Genomic DNA, 20,424 nt, shown 5'->3' with positions numbered 1-20,424 from the left:
GGTCAAGATTTATTCGACTTTTGATATCCCGACTAGGGTATATATATACCCCCTCTCCATCTTCTTCACTCTAATTTTCACTCCTCAGAAAGCACGAACTAGAGAGAGAAAAAAAAAAAAAAAAAAACCAGGGTTTTCTTTGCATGTTCTCTAAACCAAAGAAGCTAGCAATTCCAGTACCTTCGGCTCCGTGGGATAATTCCTGCTTCCCATTCTCCAGTTTGAACATGCCATCACAAGTGTTGACGTTGTTTTTTGTCAACTTAATTTTGAAGAGTCCTAAACAATATTTTAGGAAAAATAAAAGAACACAAGAACTTTTACGTGGTTCAGCAGTTAAAATCTGCCTAGTCCACGAGTCAATATTATTGATCTTGATACTCTCTCAAAACTTTTTCAGAGCAATTTGGCAGAGTATTCCCAGTACCATTTTTGTGCCTCCCTACAAATGAAAAATAGGAGAATATCTTCCACTGATTCAGGAAAGTTACAATTAATTATTCAAATTTGAAATAAATGTAAATATATACATTAATTACATAATATCCCATGATAATTAGGATTTAATATATAATAACCACAAATCCCTAAGAAAAAAACATGTTGCCAATCTCGAATGCAAGCTTAACGCATTTTCGAGATTGACCAAGATCTCGAGCTCATTATTACATTCAGCCTCCTCTTCACCTAGCGATTTCGTTGAACTGATTCTTCGGAGACCAATATCGTCGAGCCTGCAACTAAGGCTCGAATAATACCTACATACTTAGGAGAAGATTCTTTCTTTCGAGCTTGGAACCTAAGCTCAAGGCTTTCAACTTGTGCTCGATCGCCAACAACACTATAACGCCCTAGATAGCCAGGACCGCTACACTATGTACTTATAAAGGTGCAGGACTTGCTAATCAAGTCATTTAGTCAAAACGTGTCACTAAACCATAAATGTGCTAGGGTTAAAATGATTTTGGTCTAAAAAAAAAATACGTTTCATATATTTAAATACATTTACATATGGGATCCCAAAAAGGAACAATGTTTAAAGGTTAGTTACAAAATTTCCAAAATACATACTGTTATCCCCAAAAATTGGAGTTCGATGACGTGGCAATCAGAAGTGACAAATGGCAAGGAATGGCTGGGTAATCTGGCTTAGGAGTGTCATGCTAGACCAGAGAAGTGTCATGACCAACCATTCAGGTGCTTGTCCGCCCAGTCATGTGCTTGTCCGACCAGTCAGGTGCTTGTCCGCCCAGTCAAGTGCTTATCCGACCAGTTAGGTGCTTGTCCGCCCAGTCAAGTGCTTGTCCGCCCAGTCAGGTGCTTGTCTGCCCAGTCAAGTGCTTGTCCGCCCAGTCATGTGCTAGGCCGACCAGTCAGGTGCTTGTCCGCCCAGTCAGGTGCTTGTCCGCCCAGCAGGAGCTTGTCCGCCCAGTTATGTGCTTGTCCGACCAGCCAAGTGTTTGCCGACCAGACATGTGTTGGCCGACCAATCAAGTGTTTGGCCGACCAGTGGAGTGCTTTGGCCCTTCAGTTTTCCTCCTGGGTGTGATGTGGACCGACTAAATAGAGCAGGGCTACGCAAAAGATCCCAGTAACGACATCAACAAGAATCGGTCATACCTGCGCGGGAATCTCTCAGATATCCCGGAATAATAGCCACATTGTTGTAATATTAGATTTATTTATATTTTATTAATTAAAGTCTGTTGGAAGAATCAAAGACCCGGTAAAAGGGAGATATATATGTACGATCCATGAGCCTATAAATAAATGGCTCACAGAATCATTTAGGGGAATCTGATCTTTTTCAACTGAGAAAAAACTTTATATTTTGGAGACTTTGGGACTGTTAATTGGGGGATTCTTAGGGCATCTTTTAAGAGAGTTTAGAGAGAGAAACTATGTATTTTTCTACTTACACTTAAGAAACTCAGTTGGCTCAAGTTCATCTGATCTTAAGTGTAGGATCTATATATCACAACTCCAAGTAGATTAGGCTATTACCAATAAATTGGGGCTGCACCACTATAAAATTAACTGTGTCATATTTTTTCTCTTGAAGGTTTATTGTAGTTTTGACGTCTACTCGTCGTTGGCCAAAATCGTGGTCAACACATACTACCATCAGCCACTCTAAGGCAAAACAGACATTTATAGCTTTTCTGTTCCTGTTATCCTCACAACCGTGGCGGCTGAGCAGCTGGTCATGTACATTCTGCTCACAGAGCTCTCCAAGTCAGGGCTCATCAATTTTGCCCTTGCCTTTACCTGCACCACGTAGCACCCGCGAGCCAAGGCCCAGCAAGAAAACATAATACACATCACAACATGACAAGAGAATAATCCTTTAAGCATGATCAAACACTTAACATTCCACATTAATAGCATAGCATGTAATCGGAATCAAAGATGCGACCAATCATTAATAGCAGTCAAATCACATAATAACTAGGGCCGACAACTTAGGCCGCACCCTCTGTTTACCCCACTGACTCCAGCCCGCTTAAATCGAGCTCAGTGCATAATAAGCTGTCCTCGGCTACCAGTGGCCGAGCCGCGCCCTGTGCGCAAGTGTAACCTTTGGCACTCTTAGTCCGTTGGTTTACTATTTATATGGCATAATACCATCCTTTTCAAAGCATGCTTATTAGGGAACCCTTAGTCCCATTACAAATACACAACCGGGTGCAGTTTTCTTACCTTTGGCTTCCAGGTGTACTAGCTATGAGCGATGCTCCTTGAGCGCGATCCGATCCCTAGCTTAGCACCTAGTCACAACCAAGATAAAGGATACCATCAACAATCTTAAAAGAGCTCCTAGGCAAAGTTCTAGTCTCCGGAACATTGAACTTCACCAAACATGATAAAAGATTCAATCCCGAGCACCCTAGGTTAAATTCCCAAGCCTAGAATCTCAAAATCCCAAAAGCTCTTAAGGGTCGCGGCATTAGCCACCCATGTCGCGGCATGGCCCCAACCAGAGGCCTCCTAATGCCTAAAAACAGAAAAGGGCCGCGGCCCTACTCAGACCATGCCGCGGCCCGCCCTCCTTCCTCAGCACACATCAGCTTCGAAGGGCCACGGCTCACCAAGAACTATGCTGCGGCCCGACCCCTTCTAACCCAGAAAAACCTCCATTTTTAACTCTCAAACCTCATGAAAACTCACCCAAAACTACCCCAATTCCACAACTCAATTACCCAAAAACTTCCCACAAGATTCCAACAACACAATCCAGCTGAAACCTAGACTAGAAACCCATTAAAAACCTATTTCAATCACTGAAACTTTCTAACTCAAGAACACAAAACCCAGCTATGGAAACACCATAACTCAGCCATTAAACCTTAAATTCGAGCTTACCTCAACTGCAAAACCAATCCTCCAAGAGCTTTTTGAGCTAACTTCCAAGGTTCTAGCCTCAATTTAATCTTCAAACCAAAACCCAAAAACCACTTAGAACACACTCAAAATCACATAATTTCAACCACAGAAAATGGGATTCAATGCTTACCTCAACCTTGATTAAGTTCCTTTAACAATCCTTGAGCTAATCCTCTAAATCCCAGCTTTAATCTTCAGAATTCCAGCCACAATCCTATGTTCTATTTTTTTTCCTTTGAGAGAGAAAGAGAGGAAGAGGAAAGAGTCGGTCTATTTTATGTTCTACTATTTTCTGTAGCTCCTTAAGTCTATCCTTAGGCAATTAAGTTAATCCCAAAGCTCGGGGTACCGGAAACGTCCCCGAGGGCAAAATGGTAAATTTCCCCAATATTCCCACCTAGACTTCCTAACCTCAAATATATCTCCAATTATTTATTTTCATAACCCGGTAATCTAAATAACCACCCGGTACCTGAAAATACCCCTTGACTTGTCCAAAGTCAAACATTAGGCCCCGTTGTGACTTTCCCAATATCTAGCTCCCTAGGATCGCTTCAAGTCGCCCGCTGCAGATTTACCCACATAATAATGTGGTTCTCACAAGTATAACATTTAACCACATTTATATACATATAATCATACAAGCATGCTTATCATGTAATCATGCATTAAACTAATAAATTCACAAATAAACCAATTATGCCTTCCTGTCACACTAATCAAGCCCTTAAGCCATATTAGTTATTTTGGTCGTTACAAAAACAGATCAGGAATCATGCCTATTTATACAAGTGTTCAGTCAATTCTTGTTATTTTCGACCTTATGAGCCTACATTTCGAGGCTGAATTGTTCATGCTCAAAATTTAGGTATAATATTTTGCCCCCTCAAAAGTGTTGGTTCGAATCCTTTGAGAAGGAAACTTTTTCGAAAAACGTGTCACCTACGACACTCGAGTGTGGACACGCGTCACTCGGGGATTACACACCAAGAGTACTGAAGTACTCACTTTTTTTGCGCACATCCCTTCCCATTCTTTTTTCTGCCATGCTTCGGGAATTAAACGCGATCCCTTGGATCCTCTTTTAATATAAGTCAATGGTCCAGATCTATTTGACTTTTGATATCCAAACCGAGGTATATATATATGCCCCCTCTCCATCTTCTCCACTATCATTTTCACTCCTCAAAAAGTACGAACCAGAGAGAGAGAGAGAAAAGGCAAGGGTTTTCTTTGCATGTTTTCTAAACCAAAGAAGCAAAGCAATTCCAATACCTTCAGCTCTGTGTGATTATTCTTGCTTCCCATTCTCCAGTTTGAACATGCCATCACAAGTGTTGATGTCGTTTTTCGTCAACTTAATTTTGAAGAGCACTAAACAGTATTTTAGGAAAAATAAAAGAACATAAGAACTTTTACGTGGTTCAGCAGTTAAAATCTGCCTAGTCCACGAGTCAATATTATTGATCTTGATACTCTCTCAAAACTTTTTCAGAGCAATTTGGCAGAGTATTCCTAGGACCATTTTTGTGCCTCCCTACAAATGAAAAATACCAGGCTATTTATAGACCTTGTTAGGAGAATATCTTCCACTGATTCAAGGAAGTTACAATTAATTATTCAAATTTGAAATAAATGTAAATATATACATTAATTACATAATATCCCGTGATAATTAGGATTTAATATCTGATAACCACAAATCCCTAAGAAATAAGGATTTCCTAACAGCTGCCGTGTGAAAATCATGTTGCCAATGTCGAATGCAAGGTTAGCGTGCTTTCGAGATTGACCAAGATTTCGAGCTCGTTATTACAATCAGCCTCCTCTTCACCTAGTGGTTTCGTCGAACTGATTCTTCAGAGACCAATACCTTCGAGCATGAAACTAAGGCTTGAATAATACCCACATGCTTTGGAGAAGATTCTTTCTTTCGAGAATGGAACCTAAGCTCGAGGTTTTCAACTTATGCTCGATCGCCAACAACAACAGATGAGGAATCATTCCTACTTGTACAAGTGTTCAGCCAATTCTTGTTATTTTCGAGCTTACACTTTACGAGCCTACATTTCAAGGCTCAATTGTTCATTCTCGAAATTTGGGTGTAACAACAAGCATATCCTTTTCCCCCAAACACATTGTCTTTGGATAAAATAAGCTTGCCGGAATCTATCACAACCTTGATTCCCAGTTTGCCAAGTAAATTGCCACTCACAAGGTTTCTACTCATTTCTGGTACATACAAACATTAGTGAGTAGAACCTTATTGCCGAATGTGAAGAACAAGTCAATGGTTCCATTTCCTTCAACCTTGGACCTTATTACATTGCCCATTTGGATTTCATGCTCTTCTTTTGAAGATTCAAATGTCTTAATAGAGTTCTATCATAGGTAAAATGAATGGTGGCACAAGTATCATACCACCACCCACTCACCTTTTCATGAATGACATTGACCTTACTTAGTGTTGCCACTAGCTCCACTTGGGTTGAGTTGACTCTTGCCTCATTGTTATGGCTCCTCTTGAACCTAGAATCTCTAGCTAAGTGGTCATTCTTGCCACACACAAAGCAAGATCCCTTGGAACCTTTGAATTGTTGGGCCCCAAGGGTTTTTGACCCTTGCTCTTGTTCTTGCCATTTCCTTGTTCTTGTCATTTCCTTTGCCCTTGTTAGGACGATTTGCCACAACATTGGCCTTAGAAGTCTCTTCATTCATATCTCTAGAGCGAGATTCCTCCCCAATTCTCAAGTGTTTGAGAATTTCCTCCAAAGAAATCTCTTCATTTCTATGGAGAATATTTTTCCTGTAGCCACTCCATGGAGGTAACTTGGCTATAATGGCACCCATAAGAAACTGTTCCGGCAGTACAATTTTAAGAGTAGACAATTTATTCACAATAATTTACAGCTCATGAATTGGAGGGAGAAGGGGCTTATCATCATAAAATTTAAATTCCATATATTGAGTAATAAAGAATTTCTTAGTACCTTCCTCTTCCGCTTTGTACTTCTTTTCCAAGGCCTCCCAAATTTCCTTGGTGGTTTTGGTGTTGGTGTAAAGATCGTATAGCCTATCCGATAGGGCATTGAGGATGTGACCCCTACAAATCAACTCATCTTCTTCGCGCTTCTTCCTTTCTTTGACAACTTCTTGTGTATCATCTTCCTTGGGCTCTTCCAAGGCCTTGAGGTCTTTATCCAAGACATAGAAAACTTTCAAAGTAGTGAGCAAGAATCTAATCTTGTCTTGCCAATGAACAAAGTTAGTCATATCAAATCTATCTAATCTAACAAAGTCTTGAGTTATGAATTTTAATGCCGAAAGAGAGTTAGATTCTTCCATGATATGCTATCTCAGATTATAGAGTATTAGAATGTTGGGGGAGAGTGAGATAACACCACCACAAGGAATAGAATCTACACGAAATTTGGATTGACAGAGACTTAAAAAAGATTGAGAAAGAACATGCAAACCCAAGTAGAACAAGTGGTGTTCTTCAACTTTGATGAATCTTCCAAACCCTAGGCAACATCACCACTTTGAGCCAATCCTTGACCAAACCAAACACAAACCAAGGCTTATAGATGTTGCATAACGCTGTCCTAATACTCTATTTTCCAACCACCATTGGTGCTTGAGGTCTTATCTTGAGGAAATGAGGATTGAGATTGAACAAGCCTTCAACTCTTAAAGTCAAGCACTTTCTTGGAGAGTTCTTGGAGAAAACTTAGAGATTCTTGGAGCTAGAAAGAGAGAGAGGGGGTAGAGAGTGATCAAGTCTCACAAAACACTATTTTTGACCCTTATATACAGTAGGCACCATCATTGTGTCTAAACAATAGAATTAGACATGAAAATACGTCATTTAGAGCATTTACGATATTTCACGTAATACAGCAGGTGTGTCACCTGCTAGGGTTTCTAGAAACCCTAGCTTTTAGGCGATGTTTCGCCTCTTAGGTGGCGACGTATCACCACCCTCTCTGACTTTGGACACTTCCAAAGGTCCCAAAATTGCTCTAAATGCCACCAAAATTTTTGGGAACCCTTAGATACTCTCATGTATCACTTTGGACCCAAATTTATATTTTATAAGTGCCTACAATTGAAACTCAAATTCACATCTTCATTATGTGAATTCTACTAAGTGTTTATACCTTGCTTGTATTTTAACACTTATTATTTGTATTTAACCAATCATAACACCCTCCACTCTTCACTTGGCTATTAGCTCAGACTCTTTTGATTTTTTGGAAGCTCTTAGACAAGAGAACATTACATGCCCTAATTTGAGATGCTTGCACATCCAACTTGTCAAGGGAAAATTGGATACTGATTTGTACAAGGTAAAGGAAGGTATCGTGTATTTTAGGCAGCGGTTTTTCATCAGCGAGCATTCTCATTTAAAGCCACAACTCCTCCAGGAGTTTCATGCCTCTCCAATAGTGGGACACGCTGGAGTAGACAAAACATTCATGCGATTAGGAGCCAATTTTTTCTGAAAGGGGATGCAGAAAGATGTACACATATTTGTTTAGGCTTGTGTGATATGCCAAACCGTGAAATATTCACCTACAACCCCATATGGTTTGCTTCAACCTTTATCCATTTCGAAGCGAGTTTGAGAGGATTTAGTCATGGATTTCATTGTGGGGCTACCAAACTCACATGGGGTGACTAACATCTTGGTCGTCATTGATCGATTTACCAAATATGCCCATTTTGGGGCAATACCAACTCACTATTCTGCCACTAAGGTAGCTAAACTCTTCTTTAATATGGTCATTCGTCTACACGGATTGCCTAGGACAATTGTTTCGGATCGTGATCCCATATTTACAGGTGCATTTTGGAAGAAGTTTTTTGAGCTCATGGGCACCACCCTCAAGATGAGTTCTGCATATCACCCCCCAAACCGACGGCCAAACGGAGGTTACTAATCGTGATTTGGAACAATACCTTCGAGATTTTACAACGAATAATCCAAAACAATGGAGCATATTTTTGTCTTGGGCAGAGTACCATTATAATACAAGTTTCCATTTGACAATTGGAATGACACCCTTCCAAGCAGTTTATGGTCGTGCACCACCAACTATCCCTGCTTATACACGAGGGGCTACATCCATACAAGTTGTCGAGGATGATTTACTGACCAGAGATGAAGTATTGCAACAACTTAAACACAATCTATAGATGGCTCAAAATCGCACGAGGCAGTAGGCCAACAAGAAGCGACGAGATATTGAATTCAAGTTGGGGAATTCGGTCTTGGTTAAGTTGAAACCGTATCGCCAAACTACTGTTGCTAATCGTCTTAATTCAAAATTGTGTTGGAAATAGTGCCCTTAAAACAATTGTAGTTGACAAATGTTTTAAATGAAATAAATAATTAAATTAAATTATTATATATTTATAGACTATGTCTGATATTATGTTGATAATATTAAGTAAATATCAGAAAATTCCAAAGTTTATTTATGTGGTCTTAATCTCATATTGGTATGAGAGGATCGAGATTAATATAATAAACTTAAATGAGTTCGCAGTAAAATAAAGTTATGGAATCTTTAGATTAATTACTGCTAGTACGATTCACTAGTATTATGAATACAAGTGACCTAGATCCGGGTCACTAGTGTAGTAGGACACTTTAATGAAGGTACTTTATATATAATGATATATAGAACTTGACCAGATGTGATTTGTTAATACTTGTTTAAAAATCATTTCGTAGTATTAATCAAACACATCAAATGATGATCATATACACGATGATCTTAATCCTAAGGTTGCTATGAACTCCTATATATGTCATCTGATCCTTTGATTCATGTCTTAAGGTTTGTTAGAATGATCAGGCTAACAACAATTGTTTTGGGGACTCAATGATATATATATATATGGCTGGGGACATAGTTTAACATATATGGAATCTATATCTTCCTATAGATTGAATAATGGTTCCCTATGTTAGGAACTTTATACAAGATCTTTATTTATTTTCATGTAGATCTAATATTAAACAAATTAAAATGAGATAACCTAGAACATGTTTCTAAAATTGAATTCAAAGAGAAACAAAAATAAGAATACTTACAGTATACGCAGCGGAATGAAAGAGTCAGTCCTTCAGTTTCTCTAACTCTTGTATCCTTTTTGTCGCAGAGTATTATCAAGAAACTGAACCGTTCTTCTAATTTCTTCACAGTCTTCCAATGTATCATTAGAATCACCTAGACTAGAGTGGGCAATTCACAACATATGAGATAGATACAGAGAGAAGAAAAGAAAATAACAAAGAGGCTTAGAAAATGACTTGTGTTTAGAGAGAATCTAAAACCTATTAGAAAAACTGACTTATGAACTTGTGTTTTTTACTTCTCTCTAAGCACTCCTTTTATAGACTCAATTAGGCCATTTAATTTAATTAAAAAAATCAATAAAATAATAGCCAATTAGAAAACCTAGGTCGAAATTATCATGGGCTTTAGGCCCGTGAAATTTCTCATTTGATTATAAGCACATTGGACTTAAAATCAAGGTCTGTATTATTTTCTATTGATTTAATTAATTAAATAATTATTTAAATAATTTATCAAATTAATTATTTATAATTTGAACTGTAATGCCCCGGATTCCCTATTATGGTTAATGGCTGGATTAGTAGGCCGGGAGGGCCATAACCGTTTAATTATGCCATTAAATATGTTTATGCATGTTTATGAGAATTATATTATAATATGATGTTAAATGCATGTATGTGAGTCCACATTTGTTTACAGGGGTATTTCGGTAATTTGGCCCGTTGAGGGTATAATTGAGTATTTGTTTGCGTGTTAATGATATATTGTGAGACCACATTATAATGTGTATTGGTTCGAGTATTTCGACATGAGACGATCTTTAAACATGATTTATCGGTTTGATCATAACAGGTTTGAGCTCGGGGCTCGAGGTGAGTCTCGGGGTGTTATTAATGACTATAGCGTTACCGGGGATTTTAGGGTAACGGGATGTGAATTATTGGTGTTTGAGGATATTGAGGTTAGCGGGAATTGGGAAGCGTTAATTATAATTAACGGGTTTAGTGGAATGTACCAATTTTGCCCTTGAGGTGGCTTTAGAGGCTTAAGATGACACAAGGGTATTTTGGTCTTTTTGGAAGGATATATGTGACTTAAGTGGCTTAGAAGGCTGTAGAATAAACAGAACAAAACAGAGACTATCATCTTCTCCCTTCCCGTACACAACTTCCTCCATTGCCTTCTTTAGTGTTTTGAGTTCTTGGTGGGGATTCAAGCTAAGGAACTTCAAGGCTGAGTTAGTAGACTTGGTTCTGCTTGTGTGGGAAGTTCAAAACAGGTTTTAAGGTAAGTTTTGATCATTGAACTCAAGTTATGCTCTGTTTTGAATGTTAGTTTCAGACTTAGAGTTTTGATGTGGAAAGTGTGAATCAAATGGGTGTTTAGTGTTAATTTGATTGGGGTTTGATGCAAGTGAGTTAAGGGTGTTATTTGGGGGTTTAATTATATGTTTGGAGGGGGGTTAGAGGTGGTTTGAGGGGCTGGTTTGAGAGGGAAAATGCAGGGTTAAAATTCTGGTGTGTGTGGCCGACTTGGCTATTCTGGGCTGAGCGCCGCAGCGCAGCAGGGGAGCGCCGCGGCCCTTGGCGTCTGGCAGATGGGGAGCCTCTCTGTTTGGAGGCACGCCGCGGTGCAGCAGAGGGGGGCCGTGGCCCTTAAGGCCAATTTTGCTAAAATGTGGTTTTTAGCTTGGGGATTCAAGCCATAGGCCTCGGGGTTGGACCTAGTACCCGGTTGGGTAGTATTTGATGTCTCGAGGGCTGGGATTTGGTTTGGGAACCCTCGGTTATCATTTTTATTGATAAATTCTATAATTTGGTTATGACCAGGTGACCGTCAAGGATTTTAAAGGTTGATCGTTCTCAGGGGTCGTTCATATTATAATCCTCACTCGAACCAGAGGTAAGAAAACAGTGTATGAATACAGTTGCACCCTGTATAAGTATATGACATGCATGATTTGGTATTGAGGCATGTTGGTTGACTTATGTGGACGTGGATTGCATGTTAAATGCTAGTAAACATTGTTAAACTTTGCTAATGTTCTGGAAAGAACATAACACCACAATGTGTAAGTAGATCATATTGTAGATTGGCAAGTCAGTGTAAATCCTATGCACTGACTAATCTTAGGACTAACTTATTTTGAACATATAATCATATTTATATTCTACTGTGATTACGTCACTATAAATACGATTAGCTATATGCTCGGGATTTAATTAAAGTTTATATTAAACAAATAATCATGAAAATAAAACATGTGAGCAAAGTGATTGACAAAGTCAAAAAATGATTTATATTCTTTTATTGATAATAAAATGAGATTACAAAGATATTGGGTTTTAATTAGGGCATAAAATCCCAACATCCTATTAGGTTGACTTTTGAAACTGAAAAGGTTATGAGCGCTCACATCTCAAACTTGTTGTGACACAACCTTCACTAGTAAAGTCAATGGTACTCTAAGAACAAGATATAGCTAAAATTGTAAAACGATAATTTTATTCCCTTTAATTATGAACCATTAATAGAGGATTAAAGTTTATGTAATGATTATATCAATGGAAACTCTATTCTTTAATAAAGTACTCTGTAAATATATGTCTATAATTATCAAGAGTTCAATCTCATATTTATAGTGGAGTAATCATGAGATTAATAAATATGATTATTTAATCAAATAGCTTTGATTAATAATCTAATATTTACTGGAGCTTGATATTATAGGTCCATAGATCTCCAGGGTGGCTCTATCAACACCATATCAAGGTAAGAGTAGATACAATGGTAAAATTGTAATTTAGAAATTTGAGAATAATTTTATTCTTCGGGTCAAGTATACAATTATATGATAATTGAGGTTAAATAATTAATTTGGAATTAATTATTAAATTTTTGAAAATATGTTTATTAATTTAAATATATAATTTCGAAATTCATATATATATATAAATAAATAAAAATTTGAAATTAATTATTTTATTTGAGTGGGAGAAAATAAAATTGGTAAGTCAAAAAATAGTTTTTGATTTATTGAATTTTAAAAGATGATGATAATGATGATCATCAATTTGAATTTAAAATTTAAATTTTGAAATATGGTTGTCATCTTTTCCTTAAAAAGATAAATATCTTATTTTGTGGAAGATTGATTTTAGTTTAACAAATAAATAAAAGAAAAATGTAATATCCCTGAAAAGGGAATATAGCAGTTCACGCATGACACAGTCCAAGGACTGTCTTGCGTGTAGCACTGCACTTATATTGTATCAGTGTTGTTTTTATTTTATTTATTTAATTAATTAATAATTTGAAAATAGATTTTTTTTCAAATTTGTTATGTTAGATATTTACCTAAATCAATTCATATCATCATTATGATATTATTATTATTATTATGTATAATAAGTTAATAGAATAATCCCTATATATATATGATATAGAATAATAAGAAGATAGACAATACAAGAGAAAAGCAATACACAAGTCAGTAAGAATTCAGAATAGTTTCGAAATTTTTGTCTGACAAAAGATTATCTTCTTCTTCTTCTTCTTTATTCTAAATTTCTCAGACCATAATCCAAGTTCTCATGAGTTGAGAAATATTTGTGATTCCTAAATTACAAACCCATGTTCTCTATGTGCCCACACACATCTTGAGGTGTAGAGAACACTTCGGAAGATCGTCGTTTGAGTACTCAAAGCATTGGATATGAAGATCGATATATATATATATACATATATATATATATATATACGAAAAGACTCAATGACACTTGATAGGCTTCAAGAGGTAAATACTCATGTTCTTGAATATTTATGTATATGTTTATATGATATATATAAATATATTGTATATTTATATATATATGTTGCATGATCAATAATATTGTATGTTAATGTTTCTATCAGGATGTTTTCTTGATCATATAAACTGTTTATATGAGAGATGGAAAATTTTATTGTTGTATACAATGGGCCCACCACGCCTATTAGGGCTGTGCAGAAATTTTTACAACCCGCCCAACCCGAATAAACAGCCCAAACGAACCCGAAAAAACTGCTAAAAAATGCAACCCGAATAAACCGACCAAAATTTAAACCGCCCAATTGTTACATTTGGCAGGTTGAAAATAATTATCAACCCGCCTAATATAACCTGACCCGCCCAATTAAGAACTTATTATTAATTTATTATTTTTAATACATTTAAATAAATATATTAAATTTATATATATACTTTATTAAATTTATATTTGTAATTGAACTTTGGTTTGTAATTGGACTATATTAATTTTATTTTTCATTTTAATGATATATTTTTGTTACTTTGTTTAATATTGTAACGACCCAAATTTGCTAATAAGGCTTAGGGCCTTGATTAGCGTGCCTGGAGGGCAATAGGTGAATTATGGATATAAAATGTGAATTTATGTGAATATGTGATAGAGATACATGTTTAGTTGAATTAAATATGCATGTGGGTCCCGTTTGAATGTTACGGGTATGTCTATGATTTTAGCCCGTTGAGGGTATAAATGTGATAAATGTGATATGTTTGTGATTTATATCTGTGTAGCACGATCCGAGACAGTCCTAGGGAGCAGTTAGCTAGAAAGTCACAACGGGGTTGAGAATCTGACTCAGGGCGAGTCGAGGGGTATTTTGGGTATTAGATGTGTTGTGGGGTTATCGGGTTATGGAAATAAATATTTGGAGATATATTTAAAAATTAGAATGTCTAGGAGGGAATACTGGGAAAATTTACCATTTTGCTCTCGGGGACGTTTTTGGCACCCCGAGCCTTGAGGTAACCTTAAAGCTTAAGTTATGTAGAACTCTCTAAACCGACCCACTCTCTCTCTCTTCCCTCTCTCTATTTTTCTCTTTTTCACTTGAAGACTTAGCAGTACTTTGGAGGAAAAACCAGGCTAGAACAAAGAGATTGGAGCTGAATTTGGGAGATTCCAATAAAAAATCTAAGGCTTGGAGCTTAGGAATTGAATTGAGGATTCAACTCTGTTTAAGGTAAGTTTTCTAATAAGTTGGGCTATGTTGATTGCAGCTGAATTGTGTGGTTATTGGGTGTTAGGATTTAGACATGCATGGTTTGGATTTTAGGACAGGTTTTGATTGTTTGATGGGTGTGAGAATTGGTTCTTGAGTTTGTTGGTATGTTTAGGTTGCATAAGTATGAATTCTGGGTTTAATTATGAGGTTGGAGGTGATTTTGGAGGTGTTGGCTCGAAGGATATGCAGGGAAAATTGGTGTTTTTTCTGGGTTTGGAGGCGAGGGCCGCGGCCCTAGGAGGGGCATGCTGCGGCCTGTGTGCATGCGAGGCCTTGGGAGGCCATGGTGCTCAAGGCGCGCCGTGGCGCTTGGCCAAGCGCGTTGCGGCCCATGCGTGTTTTAGGGAGGAGTTAGCCTCTGTTTTTAGGCTAGCCGCGATGCTTGTGGGGTTGGGTCGCGACCTTAGTTCAAAGTGCGGGATGACTTGAGGGTTTTGACTTGGGAACCTAATTGCTAAGGCTCAGGATGGATTTTATCACCCGGATTGATAGTATTCAATGGATTAGAACTTGATGGATCAATATTTTTAATGTGTTGCGACTAGGGTTTCAGCGAGGCTCAGTTTAGGGGATTGTGCTCGAGATACCGGTGCTTCGAAAGCTCAGGACTCAGGTAAGAAAACCACTGTTCCCATAGAGCATGTATGCAGGGCAGAGCCCTATGTGATTGTATTGCAGGGTGTAGCCCTTTGATTGAATTTGTTCATGTTCAGTATACGCTTTATTATGCTATGAATGCAAATGTGTGAATGTTCGACAAGAGTCGGGAACGGCGCAGGCCGAGGTCGGCAAGGATGGGAACGACAAGGAGCCGGGAACGACGTTAGGCATGTGGAGTGCAAGGCCGAGTGCGGCAAGGGGCCGAGAGCAGTGTTGAGCACGTGGAGTGCGTGTAATGCCCCAAATTTCCTAATAAGGTTTAGAACCTTGGTTAGGAGGCCGAGAGGGTCATAATTGATTTATTATAGTATTTAATGATTATATGCATGTTTACGTGAATTAAAGTATTATATGATGGTGAATTCATACATATGGACTCATATGTTAATTATGAGGGTAATTTGGTAATTTGGTCACTGTGGGCGTAATTGTATGTTTTGGGTGCATGATTGTGATTAATTAATATAGCCACACTATAAGGTGGATTGGTTCAAGCTTATCGACATGAGACGATCATGGGGTGTAAGTGTTCGATCTAGTCATAACGGGTTTAAGTTCGGGGCTCGGGGTGAGTCTCGGGGTGAATTTAATGGTTAGAGCATTACCGGGAATTAAAGGGTAATGGGATATGAATTATTGGAATTTGAGGATATTGAGATTAGCGGGAATTGAAAAGCGTTAATTATGATTAACGGGATAGGTGGAAAGTACCAATTTTACCCTTAGAATAGTTTGAGAAGCTTTTGATGGCTTAAGGGTATTTTGGTCATTTGGGGTTTTGGATATATATAACTTAGGAGGGCTGTAGAAGAACAGATTAAAATAGAGCCATTTCCTCTCCCTTCCCGTACACAATTTCCTCCATTATCTCCCTTGGTGTTCTTGAGGCCATCTTGAGGTTTTGAGCTAGGAATTCAAAGGGCTGAAGTTGTGGACCTGGTTTAGCTATTAAGGAAGGTTCAAACTGGTTTCAAGGTGAGTTTTAGTCACTTGTTTCAGGTTATGCTTTGTTTTGATCTTCAAATTCTCAGCCTTTGATTCTTGATGGAAGTATGGATTTAAAGGGGTTTTGATTGATGGTATGATTGTGTTTTGATGAGAGTGAGCTAAGGGAGTTATTTGGGGGTTTAATTATATGTTTGGAGGAGGTTTAGGGATGGTTTGAGGGACTGGTTTGAGAGGAAAGAACACAGGGGGAAAAACTGGTTCGTGTGTGGTCGGTTGCTGGTCTGGGCTGAGCGCCGCGGCGCAGCAGGGGAGCGCCGCGGCCCTTGGCGTCTGGCAGAGGGAGAGCCCTCTCTGTTTGAGGGCGCGCCGCGGCGCAGCAGGGGAGGGCCGCGGCCCTTAAGGCCATTTTGACCAAAAACATGTTTTTAGCTTGGGGATTCAAGCCATAGGCCTCAGGGTTGAACCTAGTACCCGGTTAAGTGGGGATTGATGTCCCGGAGGCTAGATATTGATTTGGGAACTTATGTTGGTCATTTTTATTGATGATACCTTATATTTGGTTATGACTAGGTGACCGCTAAAGGCCTAAAAGTTGATCGTTCTCAAGGGTCGCTCTTTTAATCGTTCTAGCTCGACTTTGAGGTAAGAAAACTGCACCCTGTGTATATGTGACATGCATGGCTATTATGATGCATGTTGGTTGATTATTGAGTATGACGTGTGTGGTTATTATTGATGCATGTCAGTTGACTATTGTGTATGACATGCATGGCTATTCTTGATGCATGTTGGTTGACTATTAAACGTGACATGCATGGCTTTGGTGCATGTTGGATTGTTGGATATATTGCATATGATGCATAAGAAACATGTGATTAGGACATGCTTTGTATACTGGGTATGATATTGTTCAGAGCTTGAGCCTCTGTGGTTGTGCATGGTCCTAACTGTACTGGTATCTGTTTAGTAAGCATGCTAAATACCTTGTTTATGGATATTGAACATGTGATATATGTTTGGTGGCATGGCTTACCTGTGTATGGCGCTGACTTATTAGTCAGAATCGACAATGGTGTCAGATCCGTCTGTGAAGCTGTGACTTATCAGTTAAGTTTACCACGGGCTGAGCACTGGTCGCGTTTTACCGACCCAAGGGTCAGAAGTGGCAGTGCGTTGTGAACGCCGGGCCGATTAAAGATTAGATCTAATCGAGGCCGGCATTGAATGACTCATATGGGGTATTAATGCTAGACCGACCGGAAGGTCAATGAGAACTATAAGCGCTTGCCTGGTCTACGACCAGATGACTATAGCCAAGGTATATGACCTCGGTGACCGTTTGTCACATGGCTAAGGGACGTTGTCCATAGTTTCGACTCTAGAGTCATGAGGGAGGTTATGTTGGTGACTAATCACCTTGCACCTGTCCTAATCGAGCTTATGAAAGAATCACTTATCAGTTGAGCCCTGGTGACCCTATCGTCACATGGCTAGAGGGAGCGATGCTCATTATTGTGACTTTTGGCTATTGTCACCTATCTCTATGGACCGTTGGTTCCGAATGGTTACTATGGTTATTGTTGATATCATATCATGTTATATGGTGTTTTCTTGCTGGGCTTTGGATCACGGGTGCTACGTGGTGCAGGTAAAGGCAATAGGAAGCTGGACCATCCTTGAGTTGGAGAGCTTAGGTGATGACGTGTACATATGCAGTTGCTCGTCCGCCACGGCCGAGGTTTAAAGTGGAACTAGGGTTGAACCCCGTTTTGCCGCTTAGAACGGCCTGTTGTAAATGTTTTCTGTAATAGACTCTGAAACTTTATTTTCGGGATCCCAATGTATAAAATAAACGTTCTAGTGAAACGTTACATCTTAACCAAAGTTTTTAATCCCTAAACCGATAATCATACTTAGTTCACGATTTTGGCCAAATGACTCGGTTAGCGAGTTTAGCACTGTTTACAAGGCACACCGTAACGGTCCCAGGAGTTGGGGCGTTACAGTGCGAGTTGCCAGGGTGAGACCCTAAAGGATACCTAGGTTATCCTCACGGTGTGGACTGCGAACCCAGGGCCTGGTAAAGCGCCTGGGACGGCATGGCCGTATGTGTTTAGCCTATTGATGACCTGTTTATATGCTAAGTGTTTGTTATGCATATGTTTTCTGCTTATAAGGGTTTTCTTGCTGGGCTTCGGCTCATGGGTGCTCTGCGGTGCAGGTAAGAGCAAGGGAAAAGTCGACCAACCATGAGTACGGAGAGCGTGAAGCGGAGCGTACATGTTTGGCTTGCCTGGCTGCCACGGCGGGGTATTTTTGGGAAACGAATGAACTAAACTCAGATTTTTTCGTCTAGTCGACTTTGGTTGTAATTATATGCTGTAAATATTTCTAAACAGTACTTTGGGATCCCAAATGTCAAACACTTTATAATTTTCAGTAAATAGTATTATTTTTAAAGTTTGTAACTCTGTTTATGATTTAATTACACTTTTGACCTAAAACCTCGATTAGCGAGTTAAATGCACGTTTTAAACTCACTTAGTAACGGCTCTAAGGAAGTAGGGCGTTACAAATACTTTTAATGTTGATGCAATTATTAATATATTGCCAATTAATATATAAGAAATTTTTTCAAATAAATATATAAATTAATTAAGTTTTGTTTTATTTTTTTACTATAAATTTAAAATATTGTTTTAAGCTTAAAAAGATAAACTTCACACTATTAGTACTAGTATTTAAAAGAAAAAAAACTACAAAAAAAAATACCACTTCGGTTTGGGCGGGTTGACCCGACCAACCCGCCCAAACTATTGGACGGGTTAAAGGGCAAGTTACAGGTTCACTTTTGCTAACCCGATTATGACATTGGACGGGTAAAAATGCCTTGTAACTCGACCAACCCGCCCAATGATCAGCCCTAACGCCTATTGCCCTGCGTACTCTGATTGTCTTTTCAACAAATTGTGCAGAAGATATTTTGGCCCCTTTGAAGTAATAGCTCAAGCAGGTCCGGTGGCTTACACACTCAAGCTTCCTCAAGGTAATAGGATTCACCCTACTTTTCATGTTTCGTTGCTCAAACCTTACCATGGAACAGAGACTTTCAGCTGCTACCTGTTAGCATAAATGAGCCTGGCCAACCATCCCATAATGACTCCTTTAGCTATCCTAGCTACCCACATTCAGCTTGTTAACAACAGAGCAGTTCATCAAGTTCTGGTGCAATGGAATCTCAGCCCTCCGAAAGAAGCTACTTGGGAGAATTTCACCTCATTTTGCCGTCTATATGACTTATCCAACCTTGATGACAAGGTTGTTTTCAGGGAGGGAAGTAGTGATAGCCTAACTAATTTGACCAGCCCAATCACACTGCACTTAGCAGCTATACATGCCCAAATGCAGAAGTGGGAACATGACCCAACCCAGGAGGAAGTACCAAACCAGCTGCAACAGAGTATCGATTTCATTACTGAAGATGAGGGGGAACTGAGAAAGAAGGGAAGGAGTTGGCGCGTAGCATCAGGAAGCGCATAAGGCCTAGTTGGCTCAAAGACTATGTGCTGCACTTAGTTCGTTGAGGGTGGAGAGGAGTGCTACAACCATATTCTGTTATGTAATTTCTGTTTGGTTTTACTAGTAAATTGTTGAGTATATAAAGCAATTTTAAACATAATGTTAGCAGGTTGTTAATTGTAATAGCAAGTTTGGTTGTGGGAGATTTGCACAGTCTCGAAGAGTGCTTGCTACTATTAGAGTCACGAAGACCCGGGAAGAGTTCGGAGAAGAAGGTGTTGCTATAGCCTGACTTGACTGGAGTATTGTGTTGTATGCATGGTATGTACGTGTGTTACAAAACACACGCACAAGGCACAACCATTTTGCTTTTTAAAATGGGGTTGCTTAGCTCTTTTTATTATTATTATTATTATTATTTGTTTGTTTGTTTGTTTAATTCTTAAAGTTGTATCTTGGGTCTCTTTATTATATATTTTAGAGTTACTTCTATCTACTGTTATAGTTATAGTTGATTGGGAATGGGGTTGCATCTACTATACTTATAGTTGCATAAGAGATTGGTAAGATTGCATGCAAGGTTAAACTTACATAGGATTGCTGAAGACCAAATCGTATTTTTGCAAAACAAAAATTAGAAAAGTCATATTTTTGGGGGAAAAATCACAAAAAAAAAAATAGGACAACATAATTGAAAAAAATTGATAAAACAATATATATTTGTGAAAAGAATCCTTCTAGAATCTGAAAA

This window comes from Humulus lupulus, chromosome 3, assembly GCF_963169125.1.
Source record: "Humulus lupulus chromosome 3, drHumLupu1.1, whole genome shotgun sequence".
NCBI lineage: Eukaryota > Viridiplantae > Streptophyta > Magnoliopsida > Rosales > Cannabaceae > Humulus > Humulus lupulus.
The sequence above is the reverse complement of the archived record's forward strand: the minus strand, read 5'-3'. Positions refer to the sequence as shown.